The 17,308-nt window shown below is 44.8% G+C and overlaps 1 protein-coding gene across 5 annotated transcripts in view; it reads left to right on the forward strand.

The window, feature by feature from the left end:
• The first annotated feature begins 9,843 nt into the window (after positions 1–9,843).
• The window catches only part of PGGHG (protein-glucosylgalactosylhydroxylysine glucosidase), a 47,357-nt gene continuing 39,892 nt past the window's right edge, over positions 9,844–17,308 (forward strand). For 2 of the 5 annotated variants that reach the window (XM_061566395.1, XM_061566393.1), the window contains exons 1-2: positions 9,858–9,893; positions 15,799–15,865. The gene's annotated coding sequence lies outside the window, so the exon portion shown is untranslated. Of the gene's footprint in view, positions 9,894–15,798; positions 15,866–17,308 lie in introns of all 5 variants that reach the window. The other 3 variants (XM_061566396.1, XM_061566394.1, XM_061566399.1) reach the window with 3 other exon arrangements.

Here is a 17,308-nt window from a genome sequence, read left to right on the forward strand (position 1 = left end):
ACAAACACATACAAACACATACACACACATACATACACACACATACACACAAACACATACACACACATACACACACATACATACACACAGACATACACATACACACAAACACACACATACATGCACACAAACACATACACAATACACACACACATACATGCAGACACACAGACAGACACATAACACACATACATACACACACATACATACACAGAAACACATACACACACATACATAGACACACACATACATACACACAAACACATGCACACACGTACATACACACATACATAGAGACACGCAGACATACACATAAAGACATACAAAAAAACCCACATACATACACACACACATACACACAAACACATACATACACATACATACACACATACATAGAGACACACAGACATACACATAAACACAAACACACATACACATGACCCGGCTTCGCCCGGGACTTGGATCCACGATGCCCGGCCGCCTTTGTCTCCCCAGTGACGATGTTCACACACGACAGCAGTTACGCGTTTGAGGCTGAGTGGACCTAGGGGAGGGCCAGGTCCGTTTCAAATAATCGTCAGCGGTGGTGGGCGTGAGTTGGAATCGAACTGGGGTCGCTCAAGCAGCTTAATGAGTGTTTGTACAAAGAACATATAAAGAATCGATTATAATAACCAGGCAAGAGTCCACATTATAGACTGCCAGTACACGCACTCAGCTTCATAAGCAGGCTAGAGTGTACATGATAGAGTGGCAGTACGCTCACCGAGCTTAATAAGCAGGCTACAGTGTACATGATAGACTGGCAGTACGCTCACCCAGCTTAATGAGTATTTGTACAGTGAACATTAAAGTAATCGATTGTTGGCGCGTTGGGTTTAAAAGTAATATTAATAGCACACATTGTGGTGGGGGTGTAGTGAAGAGTAGGAAAAACTTTGATGAATTTACCTCAGAGTGGCGTGGTGGGTGTCGAGGCCTAGTAGCGTGCAAAGCCTGCGGCCTCGCCTAAAATTGTCGGCTTGGAAGAGGCAGGGTACGGGTGGCGTTCCTTCCCCCCCCCCTAGCGCTCCAACAATACTGTGTAATGGCTATTATTTAATTAAATACGGAGCTTATGAAAGTGGCGAAGGCGTGGCTAGCCGTTGGCAGGGGCAACCGCCGTCCAATGAAACTGCAGCCCTTGGCGAAGGCGTCGCTAGCCGTTGCCAGGTCCAATGAAAGCGGCCAAGGCGTGGCTAGCCGTTGCCAGGGGCAACCGCCTTCCAATGAAAGTGCGTATGGGCCGAAATCCACACACACACAGACAGACAGACATTCACGATTTTATATATATAGATGCTCCAAGCTCGTGTGCTGTTTTATTCAGACGCTGTCTCCCCGACAGACCTGGTTTTCACCTGAGGACGGCTGCTTGCGTTGTGGCCGAAACGTCGTGAGAATTATTTTATTATGTTTTATTTTTATTATTTTATTACTTCCCTTCTACGTGACTTTACCGAAAGAACCAAGAAGATAATAGAAATGTGTTGAACTCAGCTCAATGTGGTTCCAAACTACACATAGTCATTATTTTTATGTATAGGCTACTCTTATATATTTACTAAACATTAATTAACCCCAGTCTCGGTTTTTACAGTGTACTTGGTGATCCTGAGATTGTCCCAACCAATCATAAGCCGTCATTCGGAGACTATTGGTATGTTGAGACGCCAAAGATTTGGGCTACCAAGCTGCCAATACTCTGGGCATTTTGTTGCCTGCACCTTTGCCAATAACATTCTATTTTTCCCATGTTAGTATATACACATTCTCTTCTTTGTTATTTGTTTTAAGAATAAAATGCAATTTCAATGCAAATTTCCAACAAAATCGCACCGTCGTAGATGGATGCTGCTATTTACCGTTTTCACAGCAATTTTTGGTTGCTCTTGCTAGATTTTGTATAATACCACTTTTACAACGTACATGTTGAAAAACTGGTTTAAGGTAATTTCCAGGAAAATTCAGCTATGGGACATTTTGAATGAAATTTGGGCCCCGAGTGGTGAAAGAGCGCCTTCTATTGGCAAAGGAGCGCCCTCCAGTGGTGATTACAGCACCTCTCTAGCGATGAAACAGCGTCGTCTAATGCAGCGGTCCCCCCAGCCTTTTTGGCACCAGGGACTGGATTTGTGGAAGACAATTTTTTCACGGACGGGGGGGGGGGGTCATCATTGGGTCTTTCCCCCTTTTTAAAGAAGCTCTCCAGCGACGTTTGCTTTTACTCATTTTGGCTAGGGTTAGCTTGTTGGCTTTCCAAAGTGGCCGTCCATAAATTATGTCACGCGATTTTGGACAATTTTTTACCCACCCCCCCCCCCTTGTCACACGGGGTCACAAAAAGTCAGACCCCCCCCTCAAATATGACGTCACAAAGCTCTGCCCCCCCCCCCCAAGAAAATAAAACATGCTTCAAATCGCTTTAAACTATTGTCATTGTAGTGCGTATTTAATGTGCCGCTGCACTCTGATGTAGGAGAAAACATTTGTTAAAAGTAGCATTTTGATGTGACGTCACATTTCTTACCCCCCCCCCCCCTCGTCACACATCGTCACAAATGTCTGACCCCCCCTCTCCAGGTGCGTGACGTCATTTATGGACTGCCGCAAAACTGTGACTGAGGCAATTGCGCAGTGTGGTAAAGAGGCGCGGACGGAAGTGGTAAATGACATCATGGGGGCGGGCCACGCGCGGACTCACCGCCCACCTCGTGCTGCTGCTGCTGTGCGGCCTGGTTCCTAACAGGCCGCGGTCCGGTACCGGTCCGCGGCCCGGGGGTTGGGGACCCCAGTCGAATGCAACAGCACTCTCTCGTTGTGAAACATCACCGTCTAGTGGCGAAGGAGTGCCGTCTAGTGGTGAAACAGCACCATTAGTGGTGAAACAGCACCATTAGTGGTGAAACAGCACCATTAGTGGTGAAATAGCACCCTCTAAATTTCGATTTAAAGCTTTCGTGACTGCAGGGATTCATCTTCTTGGTTCTTTCGGTAAAGTCACGTAGAAGGGAAATAATAAAATAATAAAATGTCTTATATGCACACGCGGCTCCACGTTCACTCTCCCGCGCACACCAACACTCACGCTAATGCGGTGCACAGCGGTATGACCGCACCCACACCTGTGAGCGATTACCTCTCAACACGCGCGCACACGCTGCGCTCCACATACAAATCACAGACACCACACCAATGCTCTGTGCTAAGTTTTATTCGCGGCGCAAATACACACTACCTGGGGGAATATTTCGCGAAAAGAGCCTAGCCTAACGCTGCCTAAGTGCCTAGTACCTCAAATGTCCTACCACGTACCGTGTAATTGTACTCACAGCATCGCATAGATGCTGTGAGAGTAGGAGAGGATGTAAAAAAACCTTGCCTATCACTGCCTCGTAGCGACACTCACTGGCATCACACCGATGCTGTGAGCGGCTAGAGAAGGCACGACGGCAGGGAGTGGGTCTTTGCGGCCCAGAGGTTGAAGACAAGAGACCGAAAATCGTCTCTTTTTATTCCCTTAACTTCAAAGGCCTGAGGTGGCATTGTACCACGCGGCCAATCGTGCGCCTACCTGTGGTTACCGCCCCCTGTTACCGTGTCTTCTGTGGAGTGCCGCGGTGGCGGCGCCGGCCATCCCTTGTCCCTCGTTGCTCATTGTCTGGAAGGGCGCCCGGCTGGCGAACACACACCTTGCCAGGGTGTATTCGGTATGAGGGTCGAGATGGGGGTGGCAGTGGCGCTGCGATTCTCTTGACATCATGGTTTGCTGTTCTTGCTTAATATTCCACCCTCAGTCCCTCCCGATGTCATGAATAACTCATTGCGGCTGGCCCAGTGAACCGTTTCTTTTTGCACCCATACAATTTTACGCCAACTCAGGGGCACCGTAATGTGATCTGTCCTGTGAGGGTCGGGCAATCTCCTGGGACCGGGAAACTGTGGGACTTTCCACCTAGGGCCACCTCCACCTCCGCCAGGTCCGGGTCCCGATGCTGGGCCTGTCACAGCTGTTTGTTGTCTAGACCAGGGAATGCACAGCCGACGTCCTCTTGGATCCGACCGGGTTGGTCGGAGCATTCCGTTGGGCCAAGAGGTGCGGGATCCGTGCCTGTCGGGCGGCCCCCTGGCCCCTCGGCCTTTCCATGGGCCCTCTGTGACACACACGGCACTCTCTCTCAACTGAGGGGGGTTAGTCTCAGGGCGTTCCAGGGGGGCTGCTGCCTGTTGGCAGTGCCCCCCCATGAAACACAGGCAGGCCTCCTGAGCCCATATCTCGGAGCACACCGCGGGTCGTCTCGACAATGCGTCCGCATTTGCATGCGTCCGTCCAGCCCTGTACTTGATCTGCAGGTTATATTCCTGCAGCTGCGTCAGCCAGCAGGCCATTGCCCCCGTGGCTCCTTTAAAGTGAAGAGGAACTGCAGAGCATAATGATCAGTGCACATGTGACATTTCTGGCCATACAGATACGGCCGGAACTGCTTGTACACGACAGGTCACGCAATAGTTCAGTTCGGCTGGCGTACGCGATGACCCGTTCCACCCCATCCTGCACTTGCGACAATACAGTTGCCAACCCACTGCTGCAGTCGTCAGTGTCCAGGATAAAATTTGTGGAAAAGTCAGGGAGAGACAAAATACAGAGACGGAGAACATAACGTCGTTGTTTCACTGTGTTCTTTGTGTGTCTCTCTCTGCTTGTGTGTCTCTTTATGTTCTGTCTGTATTTTGTCTCTCTCTCAAATTTAGTAATCTTTGGAAGAACGTAATCAACCAGATAGGGTGTTGACTGTTGTGTTAGCCGACTATCTGTGTTGTATTACATTACATTTCTAAGTTTACTAGGTTTGTTTTCTCTTTTATTCATACCTGATGACGGTTGCTTGTGTTGCTGTGTGCAGATCAAGCATGTTGGCTTTCCATTAACCTCCATGAATAGCAATTCCTCTTTTGTTGGACAACTCTATACTCAGTTTATCACATAGGCTTTCGTGACCAATATCCATAATAAAGCTTTCTTATTATTAAACCGCCTAAATACAAATGTCGTTAAACCCACCACCACACGACACAGCCAATTAGTAAAGGTTCTCACGTGAACAAAACGTGCTAATTCTTTATTAGTTCAGGACACCGGTGAGTTGGAGAGTAAACCCACAACGACGTTTCGCTGGTGATTAAAACTAGCTTCGTCAGGTGATAGCCAGAGGCCAGATTACACTTGCTGATGCATGATAGCTGTTTCACATTTTCCTTGACACATTTCTTCCTGTTCCATCGTGAGGCAATCACTAACGTGTATTTGTATTCCATGCCTGTGGCTACAGTGACCACACTGTTATTCCATCTACTAGCTTGTCACTATCAATTAGGACTTCACACTCCCCTCACTTTTTTTTGAAACTCTGGGCAGATGTAAGTGGAACACCAAATAAACAAATTTCTCAGACTGTTCAGCAGCTTCCATAACCCCGCTTGCTCATCTCATCCAGAAGAGCTTGTGAAGAGATTATAACGGTATAATTTACATCCGGTTGGAACATCCACGTTCTAAGCCAAACTATGTACGACACTTGGTCCCTGACTTAATCCTTTTTCTGCACGTCGAGTTTGCGATCCTGCACATGGCTCCATTTGATATATAAAATCGTTCATGTCTGTCTGTCTGTGTGTGGACTTTGGCCCATACGCACTTTCATTGGACGGCGGTTGCCCCTGGCAACGGCTAGCCACGCCTTCGCCGCTTTCATTGGACCTGGCAACGGCTAGCCACGCCTTCGCCAAGGGCTGCAGTTTCATTGGACGGCGGTTGCCCCTGCCAACGGCTAGCCACGCCTTCGCCACTTTCATAAGCTCCGTATTTAATTAAATAATAGCCATTACACAGTATTGTTGGAGCGCTAGGGGGGGGGGGAAGGAACGCCACCCGTACCCTGCCTCTTCCAAGCCGACAATTTTAGGCGAGGCCGCAGGCTTTGCACGCTACTAGGCCTCGACACCCACCCCGCCACTCTGAGGTAAATTCATCAAAGTTTTTCCTACTCTTCACTACACCCCCACCACAATGTGTGCTATTAATATTACTTTTAAACCCAACGCGCCAACAATCGATTACTTTAATGTTCACTGTACAAATACTCATTAAGCTGGGTGAGCGTACTGCCAGTCTATCATGTACACTGTAGCCTGCTTATTAAGCTCGGTGAGCGTACTGCCACTCTATCATGTACACTCTAGCCTGCTTATGAAGCTGAGTGCGTGTACTGGCAGTCTATAATGTGGACTCTTGCCTGGTTATTATAATCGATTCTTTATATGTTCTTTGTACAAACAGTCATTAAGCTGCTTGAGCGACCCCAGTTCGATTCCAACTCACGCCCACCACCGCTGACGATTATTTGAAACGGACCTGGCCCTCCCCTAGGTCCACTCAGCCTCAAAAGCGTAACTGCTGTCGTGTGTGAACATCGTCACTGGGGAGACAAAGGCGGCGGGGCATCGTGGATCCAAGTCCCGGGCGAAGCCGGGTTATGTGTATGTGTGTTTGTGTTTATGTGTATGTCTGTGTGTCTCTATGTATGTGTGTATGTATGTGTATGTATGTGTATGTGTGTGTATGTATGTGGGTTTTTTTATGTCTTTATGTGTATGTCTGCGTGTCTCTGTATGTGTGTATGTACGTGTGTGCATGTGTTTGTGTGTATGTATGTGTGTGTCTATGTATGTGTGTGTCTATGTATGTGTGTGTATGTGTGTGTATGTATGTGTGTTATGTGTCTGTCTGTGTCTGCATGTATGTGTGTGTGTATTGTGTATGTGTTTGTGTGCATGTATGTGTGTGTTTGTGTGTATGTGTATGTCTGTGTGTATGTGTTTGTGTGTATGTGTATGTATGTGTGTGTATGTGTTTGTATGTGTTTGTGTGTTTACGCTCGCATTACACAAATGTGTTGCTGGTCTAAGGCGTTCCTCGCACAGCATTGCCGCTTTATTATTTCAGTCGTTTACTGCCTTACGCACCCTGAAAGTCGTGTGTGTCTGCAGCAAGCGCGTGTATGTGTACCTATGGACGCGCGCGCGTGTGTTGTGTAGGGGGAACGGTAGTGTAGTGCTTAGCGTGCTGTCTGTGTCTGTGTGTGTGTGTCTGTCTGTGTCTGTCTGTGTGTGTCTGCGTGTGTCTGTGTGTGTGTCTGTGTGTGTGTGTGGTGTGTGGGGAGCGGTAGTGTAGTGCTTAGCGTGCTGTCTGTGTGTCTGTGTGTGTGTGTGTCTGTCTGTGTCTGTCTGCGTGTGTCTGTGTGTGTGTCTGTGCGTGTGTGGTGTGTGAGGAGCGGTGGGTGTAGTGCTTAACGCTACGCTGCGCTACCAACCCGGCGAACCCAGTTCCATTCCCGCTCACGGCCACCACCGGTGACGATTATTTGAACCTCCCCTAGGTCCACTCAGCCTCAAACGAGTAACTGGTGTGGCGTATTAACATCGGCACTTGGGAGACAAAGGCGGCTGGGCGTGGTAGATCCAAGTCCCGGGCGAAGCCGGGTCATGTGTATGTGTTTATGTGTATGTCTGTGTGTCTGTATGCATGTGTGTATGTATGTGTGTGTATGTGTTTGTGTGGGGAGCGGTAGTGTAGCGGTTAGCGCGCTGCGCTATGAACCTGGCGACCCGGGTTCGATTCCCGCTCACGGCTAACACCAGTGACGATTATCTGAACCGGTCCTGGGCCTCCCCTAGGTCGACTCAGCCTTAAATGAGTACCTGGTGCGGTGTGTAAACATCGCCACTAGGGAGACAAAGGCGGTCGGGCGTGGTGCTGGCCACCCACCCCCTCGTGTACCGTTCCGGCCTTCATAGGTGCTCGCTAACAGCACTTGCCCCTACAGTCTGTTCAGGCTATACGGGGGATCTTTGTATGTGTTTGTGTGTATGTCTGTGTGTGTATGTATGTCGGTTTTGCCGCCGTGGTGGATCCAAGTCCCGGGCGAAGCCGGGTCATGTGTATGTGTGTATGTGTTTATGTGTATGTCTGTGTGTCTGTATGCATGTGTGTATGTATGTGTGTGCATGTGTTTGTGTGTATGTATGTGTGTGTGTATGTATGTGGGTTTTTTTGTATGTGTTTATGTGTATGTCTGCGTGCCTGTATGTATGTGTGTATGTACGTCTGTGGATGTGTTTGTGTGTATGTATGTGTGTGTCTATGTATGTGTGTGTATGTGTTTCTGTGTTTGTATGTGTGTGTATGTATGTGTGTTATGTGTCTGTCTGTGTGTCTGCATGTATGTGTGTGTGTATTGTGTATGTGTTTGTGTGTGTTTGTGTGTTTACGCTCGCATTACACAAATGTATAATGCGGGTCTAAGGCGTTCCTTACACAGCATTGCCGCTTTATTATTTCAGTCGTTTACTGCCGTATGCACCCTGAAAGTCGTGTGTGTCTGCAGCAAGCGCGTGTATGTGTACCTATGGACGCGCGCGCGTGTGTTGTGTAGGGGGAACGGTAGTGTAGTGCTTAGCGTGCTGCCTGTGTCTGTGTGTGTGTCTGTGTGTGTGTGTCTGTGTGTGTGTCTGTGTGTGTGCGTGTGTGGTGTGTGGGGAGCGGTAGTGTAGTGGTTAGCGTGCTGTCTGTGTGTGTGTTTCTGTCTGTGTGTCTGCGTGTGTCTGTGTGTGTGTCTGTGTGTGTGTCTGTGCGTGTGTGGTGCTTAACGCTACGCTGCGCTACCAACCCGGCAAACCCAGTTCGATTCCCGCTCACGGCCACCACCGGTGACGATTATTTGAACCTCCCCTAGGTCGACTCTGCCTCAAACGAGTAACTTAACTACTGTAGCGTATTAACATCGCCACTGGGGAGACAAAGGCGGCCGGCCGTGGTAGATACAAGTCCCGGGCGAAGCCGGGTAGTACAGCTAGTTTGATATATAAATCAAGTGAAAGATACAAGACTATATCTTGTAGCCAGTGGATCGCCTTCCATCTTATGAATTGTTTTCAACCATGCCTGCAGAAATACTCAACCATCAATTCGTCGATTGCAATATGCTCAGATATTGGCAGTCTTGTTGATCTTGTTGAAACTCAAAAAATTGGATGACTCTTGAAGAAAGGGTTACTTGTGATTTTGGTATTGTTGACATAGATCGAAGACATATCGTCAGTTATGCTAAAAATTACATTACGCTGTAAGACAAATTGATTTATCCCAAGTACATTTTGTTGGAAGAAAAGTTATGGTGGATCTAAAAAAGTCATGTAGAGAAAACTCGCTGAGAATTTTTTTTACATTGTTTTGGGGAAAGGGCTACAATTGACAGGGTAATTATATACATTCATTAGTTAAAACAAATGAAAGCAAGATTTTATGAATGCATTTACAAGAGTAAAATTAAAAAAATCTCGGCATGTTATCTGTGGACTGACTATTGTGACCATGTGCAATTTTGATTTGCTTTTGAAAATAGGCTACGAGTTTCATGCTGTTAGGGCCTGCCTGATTCTAGATTAGTTATACAGTAGGTCGAGTAAATACAAATACATTTGGCATAAAAAGTTACTATAACCTCACACATCCATAAATCATGAAAGTTCGACGAAGGCTAAGCCATGACTCCTCAAAGAAGCACCTTGGGAAGTGGATGGAATCACGTGATGAACAGGAATACAATCTTCCAGAGACAGGAAAACGGTACAGCAGCATAGACTTTGGCAAACGTTTGTAACCCGGTGGGAGCTTTGGTTAAAACAAAACATTTCCGGGCCTGGAGGTAAAACCTCTGTCGTGACACCACTGTGCCGACCGCTGCCCCGACGACCATTGCCCAGGGGCGACGTGTGAGGCGAGCAGCAGCAGCGAGGTAAGGCTCCGTGTGGAACTCCTCTCCGCCTCTCCAGGGCTCATGGAGCCTCGTGCATTCGCGGCGCAACCGCGCCCGGTGCGCGTCCACAGCGCGGAATCGGCTCAAGCGGCGGCGGAGTTTGAACTCCGCCGCCTCTCGATGCCGGCGAGCAAACTCGCGAGTGCAAACTGCCCCGTCGCCCGCACCTCGCAACGCCCGGGGGTAACGCGCGCCTCTCTCGGCCGCGACGCCGCCGCCGTGGAGGCATCCAGCACTGGCTGCTGCTGTTGCTGCTGTTGGGACACGCGCTTGGTTAGCCAGCACGCTTGGAAGTCGGCACGCCACACGAGGGGGGAGGTTGGTGGTTGTTGGTGTTTTACACACCGGTGCTCAATTGAGGCTGAATTGATTAAAAAAAACATGCAGGACCAGGACCGGTTCACGATATTATTCGCCGCTCCGTGACCGGGAATTGAACTCAGGTCGCGGGGTGAGTTGCACCAGCCTGCTTTGCCATTGCACCACCACCCACACGAGAATGCACACTCAAGGTAAGTTAAGATAAAACTGAAAATGTAACTATGTTACTTTATTTCATTTTCGCTACAGTATTTTTTATATACAAACGTACAATATTTTTTCTCATTTATGAGTTTAACAATGCTTTCCTTTTTTATTGAACCTTAACACATTTCGTAACAATGACCTATGTGAATTTAAATATAGTGCATTATTGTACTCCGACTTAACTTACGAACGGGCCCCGGGAACCAATTATGTTCGTAAGTCAAGGACTGTCCATAAGGTAAAGTGCTGTATACAATCTTCACGTGTCATTGCGTGTTTGCTGTTTGGCAATTGACACCCGAACGACCGTGCAAAATGAGGTGCTTCATCTCAAGTGATCATCCAGGTTAAATGTATCAACAAAAAATAACGACCGGTTCGATGCGGATTGGTCGAGAGGCCTTCACCTCGCAATGGATGACACGGGCGATACATTATAAGGGGCCGTCCATAAATCACGTCACTCGATTTGGGCCGATTTTTTACCCCCCCCCCCTCGTCACACGGCGGCACAAAGTCAGACCCCCCTCAAATATGCCGTCACAAAGCTCTGCCCCCCCAAAAACCATATTTCCATTTTGAAAATAAAACATGCTTCAAATCACTTTCAACTATTGTCATTGTGCGTATTTAATGTGGTGCTGCACTCTGTTGTAGGAGAAAACATGTATTAAAAATAAGGCGTTGCAAAGCAGAAATTTTGCATAAAATTAATTTTAAAATATCTAACTAAAACTGCAGATGTTCAGAATATGATATTGAAATTCTCTTATGATTATCAAATATTAAAAGTAATTATAACTATTAAAAAAATACTTGAAACTTTGTAGTAGAACGAAGCAAAATGGAGAGTACAATTATAACAATCACATATTCATTCCACAGAATGAAAAGCCCTGGTAGAATCATTAGATAAAAAATGTTTAATAACAATAATTCAAAAAAATTATACAATTTATGCATATCCATTCTCCCATGGAGAAACAAAATGCTCCTTCATAGAATAAATAGGGAGAGTATGGATCTCTTCATCCTGTGGAATGGATATTCCATTCAGATCAAGCTCTTCTTCGTCTATCCCAGCGGTCGGGAACCTATGGCTCGCGAGCCATATATGGCTCTTCCGGTGACGGCATATGGCTCCCAGACAATTTTGAGTTGAAAAAAATAATAATAAAAAAATCAGTTTGGAACTGATTTTAAAATACTTGTGGTATTGCTTAATAATACTGTGTCATTTTAAAGTAAACAGAAATTAGTTTTGAAGATAAAATTTCTCGGGTCACGGATCCCGTGACCAGAAGTTGCATTAAAAGTAAGACATATTTAATCTATTATACGTTAAAAATACTATATGGCTCTCAATGAAATATATTTAGAAATATTTGGCTTTATGGCTCTCCCAGTCAAAAAGGTTCCCGACCCCTGGACTCTATCCAATCTGCACTCTCTCAATTTTCTTCGTTCACCCATTACAACCATTAGTTCACGTTGCCGATGTGCAGCAACTCTCTGTGACCTGATGCGTTTGGGCGGAATAATAATTGATTCCTGCTTGTGTGATACAGAGTGGCTGTGCAGCATGACTAACGACGCGAAGTATGTGTGACATTTCTTGCAAATTCTATCGCTATTCACAGATTGTATTGACGGACAGTACAAGTCATATGGAATCGACCGATAAGGATTTGAAGAGTGAGGAAGGATGTTATCCACTTTCAAACTTTGTGCTGCAAACAGAGAGGGGAATTTATGAGATGCTCCGTCTGTTGTCCAATCTGGAATTTTAATACAGGGCCTTTTCGAATTTAATCGGCTTCCGATGGGGCTCCGCGCTGGCTACGTTCCAATGATTGATGGAGTTGGTCCTAGATGGACTGCAGTGGGACTCATGCTTGATATACCTCGACGATGTTATCGTCTTCAGCCGTATATTCGACGAACATCTTGATCGGTTACGTGCTGTCCTTCTCAAAATGCGTGCGGCAAATCTCAAATTTAAGTCCCAAAAATGTCACCTGTAAAAATCCGTGTGGTATCTTGGTCACATTGTCAGTAAATCGGGCATTGCAACGGACCCTGAGAAAACAGCGTGTGTTCGGACTTGGCCGACCCCCACGTCGGTGGGGGAGTTGCGAAGTTTTATAGATCTAAATTAAGTTTTATAGGATTCGTGTCTTATTATCACCGTTTTGTTGCCGGGTTTGCTACCATCGCGAAACCCCTCCACGCCTTGACGGCTCAGGTTCAGAAGTTTCATTGCGCAATTAAAAAAAATTTGCACGTAAAATACTAAATCGTGCACATGATATACTCAATCGTGAGAGGTTGCATTTTTTCATTTCCATAAGGGAACTGTAGTTAAATCAAAGATCCTAAATGGTTCAATTCAGTCCCTCATGGTTCATAGTCGGACAATGGCGAAAAGAAGCATGACGCCATTTTCTGGGCACAAAGAACTAAAATTTAATGGAGGAATAACACTGGTCAACAAAAATAATAATTCTGGCCTGGACTTTTGCAGCTGTTTTAGACTACTTTCAGGGTGCTGATTCCAAATCTGATCTCAGATTTGCTCTATCACATTTTTATGCTATTGGCATACCCCATTTTCATTGATTTTACCTGAAATTAATTCTGTCACTTATGATTGCAAGTTGTTGCGAGTCAGTGACTGCTTTAGTGTTAAAATATGGTGCTGTATTTTTAGGATAGTGTGTTTATAATATAATTTTATGTAGATATCCACATTTATTTCCCAGATATCTTTTGCTACATCTGTGGCAGCTTCACTTTGCAGGATCAAAGGCACAACATCAATACCTTTGTCAAGAAGGTTTATCTTGCCTACTTTAAAGTACGACTTAGAGACCAAGACAAAAATTGGGCTCCTCACAGAGTGTGTAAACCCTGTGTTGAAACTTTGCGATCATGGTCTAAAGGAAAGAATGCTAAGCTGAAGTTTGGTGTGCCAATGGTTTGGAGAGAACCTACAAACCATTTGGATAACTGCTACTTCTGCCTTGTTTAAAAGGTTTCAATAAGAAAAACAAACAACACTTACGATACCCAGATATCCCATCTGCCAGACGACCAGTTAAGCACTGTGAGGAAATACCTGTGCCTGTATTTACTGAGCTACCAGAGATTGATGTTGAATCCCTCAGTTTACCTGCTTCTACAGATGATGATGATGCTCAGATCGAATATACGCCATCTGATGCAGATTGTGATGACATTTCTCTGTTTAGTCAGCCTGAATTGTATGATCTTGTAAGAGATTTCTATTTGCCAAAGCAGTCTGCTGAATTGTTGGCTTCCAGGCTGCAAGAGAAAGGATTACTCAGACCTGGCACGAGTGTCTCCTTTTATCGTAACAGAGAAGCAGCACTGCGAAAGTACTTCCATTCAGATGGTCAACTTGTTTATTGTAATGATGTTGAAGGGCTTCTTCTCAATATGGGACTGCCCGCATATGATTCAAGTGAATGGAGACTTTTTATTGACAGTAGTAAAAGGAGTTTGAAATGTGTGTTACTTCACAACAGAAATATATATGGTTCAATCCCAATAGGACATTCTGTAAAAATTATTGAAGAGTATGCCAACATCAAGATTGTTCTGGATAGATTGGAATACCATGTTCATGGATGGCTAATTTGTGTTGATTTGAAAATGGTTCATTTTCTGCTGGGTCAGCAAGGAGGTCACACCAAATACCCTTGTTTCCTGTGCTACTGGGACAGTAGGGCTACATTAGAACACTGGGTTAAAAAGAACTGGCGACCAAGAATCAGTTTGACACCTGGTGACAAGAACATCAAGAAATAGCCTCTGGTTGATAGGAATAAAATTGTATTTCCCCCACTGCACATAAAACTTGGGTTAATGAAGCAATTCGTCAAAACTCTCTATCACACTGGAGACTGCTTCAGCTATATATGTTCAACCTTTTCAAGTCTCAGTGCCGAGAAGAAAAAGGCAGGAATATTTGATGGCCCTCAAATAATAACACTCATCAGGGATCCACACTTTGTTACAACAATGACTGTGGCAGAGGCTAGAGCTTGGAATGCATTCTCTGATGTGGTGTGGAATTTCCTTGGGAACAGGAAAGCGGGCAACTATCGAGAGATTGTGGAGGAGCTGCTTTTGAGTTTTCAAGCACTTGGATGTAGAATGAGCATCAAGGTTCACTACTTAGATAGTCACTTGGCCCAGTTTCCAGAGAACATGGGTCACGTGAGCGAAGAGCAAGGTGAACGCTTTCATCAAGACATTAAAGTTTTGGAAGAACGTTACCAAGGCCGATGGGACTCAAACATGATAGCAGATTACTGCTGGTCCTTGATGAGAGACATACATTGGAGATCGTCAAAGAAGAGGTGGTATATGCAGATGTAACATCACTATTGTGAATGACCTTTTTGTACATATTTTTCTTATCTTCATAATTCAATTCTTACATGGTAATATGCATTCACTCACATTGATATGCAGTCACTCTCACAACTTTGTGCTACGGCTCATTAAATGTTTGTTTCATTATTATTGTATATTGTATCTTATCTTATTCTTGTATGGATGTCTGTTTAGCTATTCGTATATGAGCATACATTTTCTGTTTTTATTGAAAATGCTATATTTTATATCTCAAAAACCTGATGTGATAGACAAAAACTGATTCCAGATTTGGAATCAGCACCCCAAAATTACCTTAAACCCGTTGGAATACCTTATGCCAGAAAAAGTGTGTTGACCAGTGTAATTAATCATGGAGGAAGTGTTGGCTATTGTACGCTTGACGAATGACATATATTTAGTAGGTACTCCATGATTAATTATCCCTCCATGCTAAAAAATGGCTGTTTGATATCTTTGTACCCAAAAACTTTTCTTTTTATTATAAATGTTATCGTAACATAATAGTATAAAACTGATATTTTAAATTAATATTTAATAAACAAATGTGTGTGATTAAAAATTATGTCGATTGATATGACAGGAATAATAGTACTTACGTTTTTAAAATTCTTATTCGAAACTGTCAAGCGTTTTTAATATAACGACTGCATTAAAATTTTATTTGCACTTCCTGACGAAGTATTCTTTCTTTTTTTCTTCTTTTCTTTCTTCTCTTTCTTATATATAAAAGTTTCAAACAATGGGGTTAATGTCGAATTTTTTTTGCCAGACAGCACGCCCTAAGCCCCGCGTTGGGAATAGGCTATTTTTCACGTCTGACACCTTTAAATTAGTTACATTAGAGTTTTTTTGGATATTTTTATTAAATTATTTAGTTAGCTTAACTACTATTTATTTATTTCCCTTCGCCGCGCGCTGGGTCACAACGCAGCCAGCTGCACTTGCGCACAGCGCCCACGAGCTTACCCCCTGGCAATCCACACGCGCCATCGCCCAAGGTAAGTCTCACACTTTTGCATTATATGCATTCATATAAGACCTAAGTCCCACAAATGAGTCTTATAAGCATTTATCTCATTACACTTTGCACTGCTCACATGGGTTGCCCCTAGCAACGCACACACGATCGCCACAAATTTTAATTCGCCTTACACATGCAGCAAAACACCAAATACGTACATTCTTCACAGTGTGATGTCCTCTTCTCCCCACCCCACCCCAATGATACCGCAATGCGTCCTGAAACAACTATCAGTCCCTCCAGAAAAACGCGATTATGCGATCGCATGATTCCATGCAAAATCAGCCAAAGTCCGCATATTTATGCGGGGGGCGCGTTTTTTCAAATACGCCGCACTTTCGCCGCATAAATTGCAGATTTCCGCGCGCAAAATATGCGGGCTTGCATGATTTCATAATCCCCGCATTTTCATTGCAAAAAGTCACATATCTTAGCAGAAAGTTGAAAAATGTTGCGTTTACTTCACACAAGCGCAGCCATTTCCCCTGTTGCCATGGGAACGTTATGAAGTGACGTCACTCATTACGCGACATCATTGAAAAGCTGCAAACCCCGCGATGCCAATGAAACCATGATGAAGCCCGCAAATCTTTCTCATTTGCCAACAAACATAAGCGCAAAAGACCGCGCAAAGCAGTTTCCCAGTGTGTTACATGACAGTGGGGGCAAATTATTTTGCACTCCGTGCAACTGCGTGTTGGACCACAGGAGGAAGTCGACGCTGGACAGTCACTTTGCAACCGACAAACATTTGAGGATGGTTAAAGCAGCAGCGGAATCAGCAACAGCATCTACAAACTAGTGTTGTCTAACCGAAGAAGATCAACTACCAACCAAAACCTCAAAGCCTTGGTCTTCCTTCTCCATAACCAATGAGTCTGCAGTGGAGCATTTGAGAGGGAGGAGATGGTGGAGGGGGAGGAGATGGACACTGAGGGAGAGGGGATGGAGGATGAGGATGGTGAATGATTGGCCAGTGTTAGAGGCTACGTAGTTAGTTTTATTCAGGAGTTTATGCAACTTTACAGTTGTAAGATTGCACTTTTTTGTTAGTAGTATGTAAATTTACATTACTGTAAGACTGTACTGTTACTGTATTGCTTACGTTACTGTGCACTGAAAACACTTATTTTAACAGAAGATGTCTGTTTTGTATAGCTACCTCTGTAAAACAGGAAGCACACATTTTATTTTTTAATATTTTATTTATTCATTTTTACAGAAGTTGTAGCATATTCATTTAGTAAAGCTACAGAACTTGTTCGACTCAATGTTTTGTAAGTTTGAGCCATCTGTTTGTTAAGGTCTGAAATAAAACAAGATGAGAACTTAAATATTCCCAGCACTTTCTGTGATGTAGTATGCTTGCTTATCATAGGAAGTAATAAGAAATGACTCTTTACATTAAAGTAGTAGCCTA

Source organism: Lethenteron reissneri, chromosome 37 (assembly GCF_015708825.2).
Source record: "Lethenteron reissneri isolate LAM-NWPU_2019-01 chromosome 37, ASM1570882v1, whole genome shotgun sequence".
Taxonomy (NCBI): Eukaryota; Metazoa; Chordata; class Hyperoartia; order Petromyzontiformes; family Petromyzontidae; genus Lethenteron; species Lethenteron reissneri.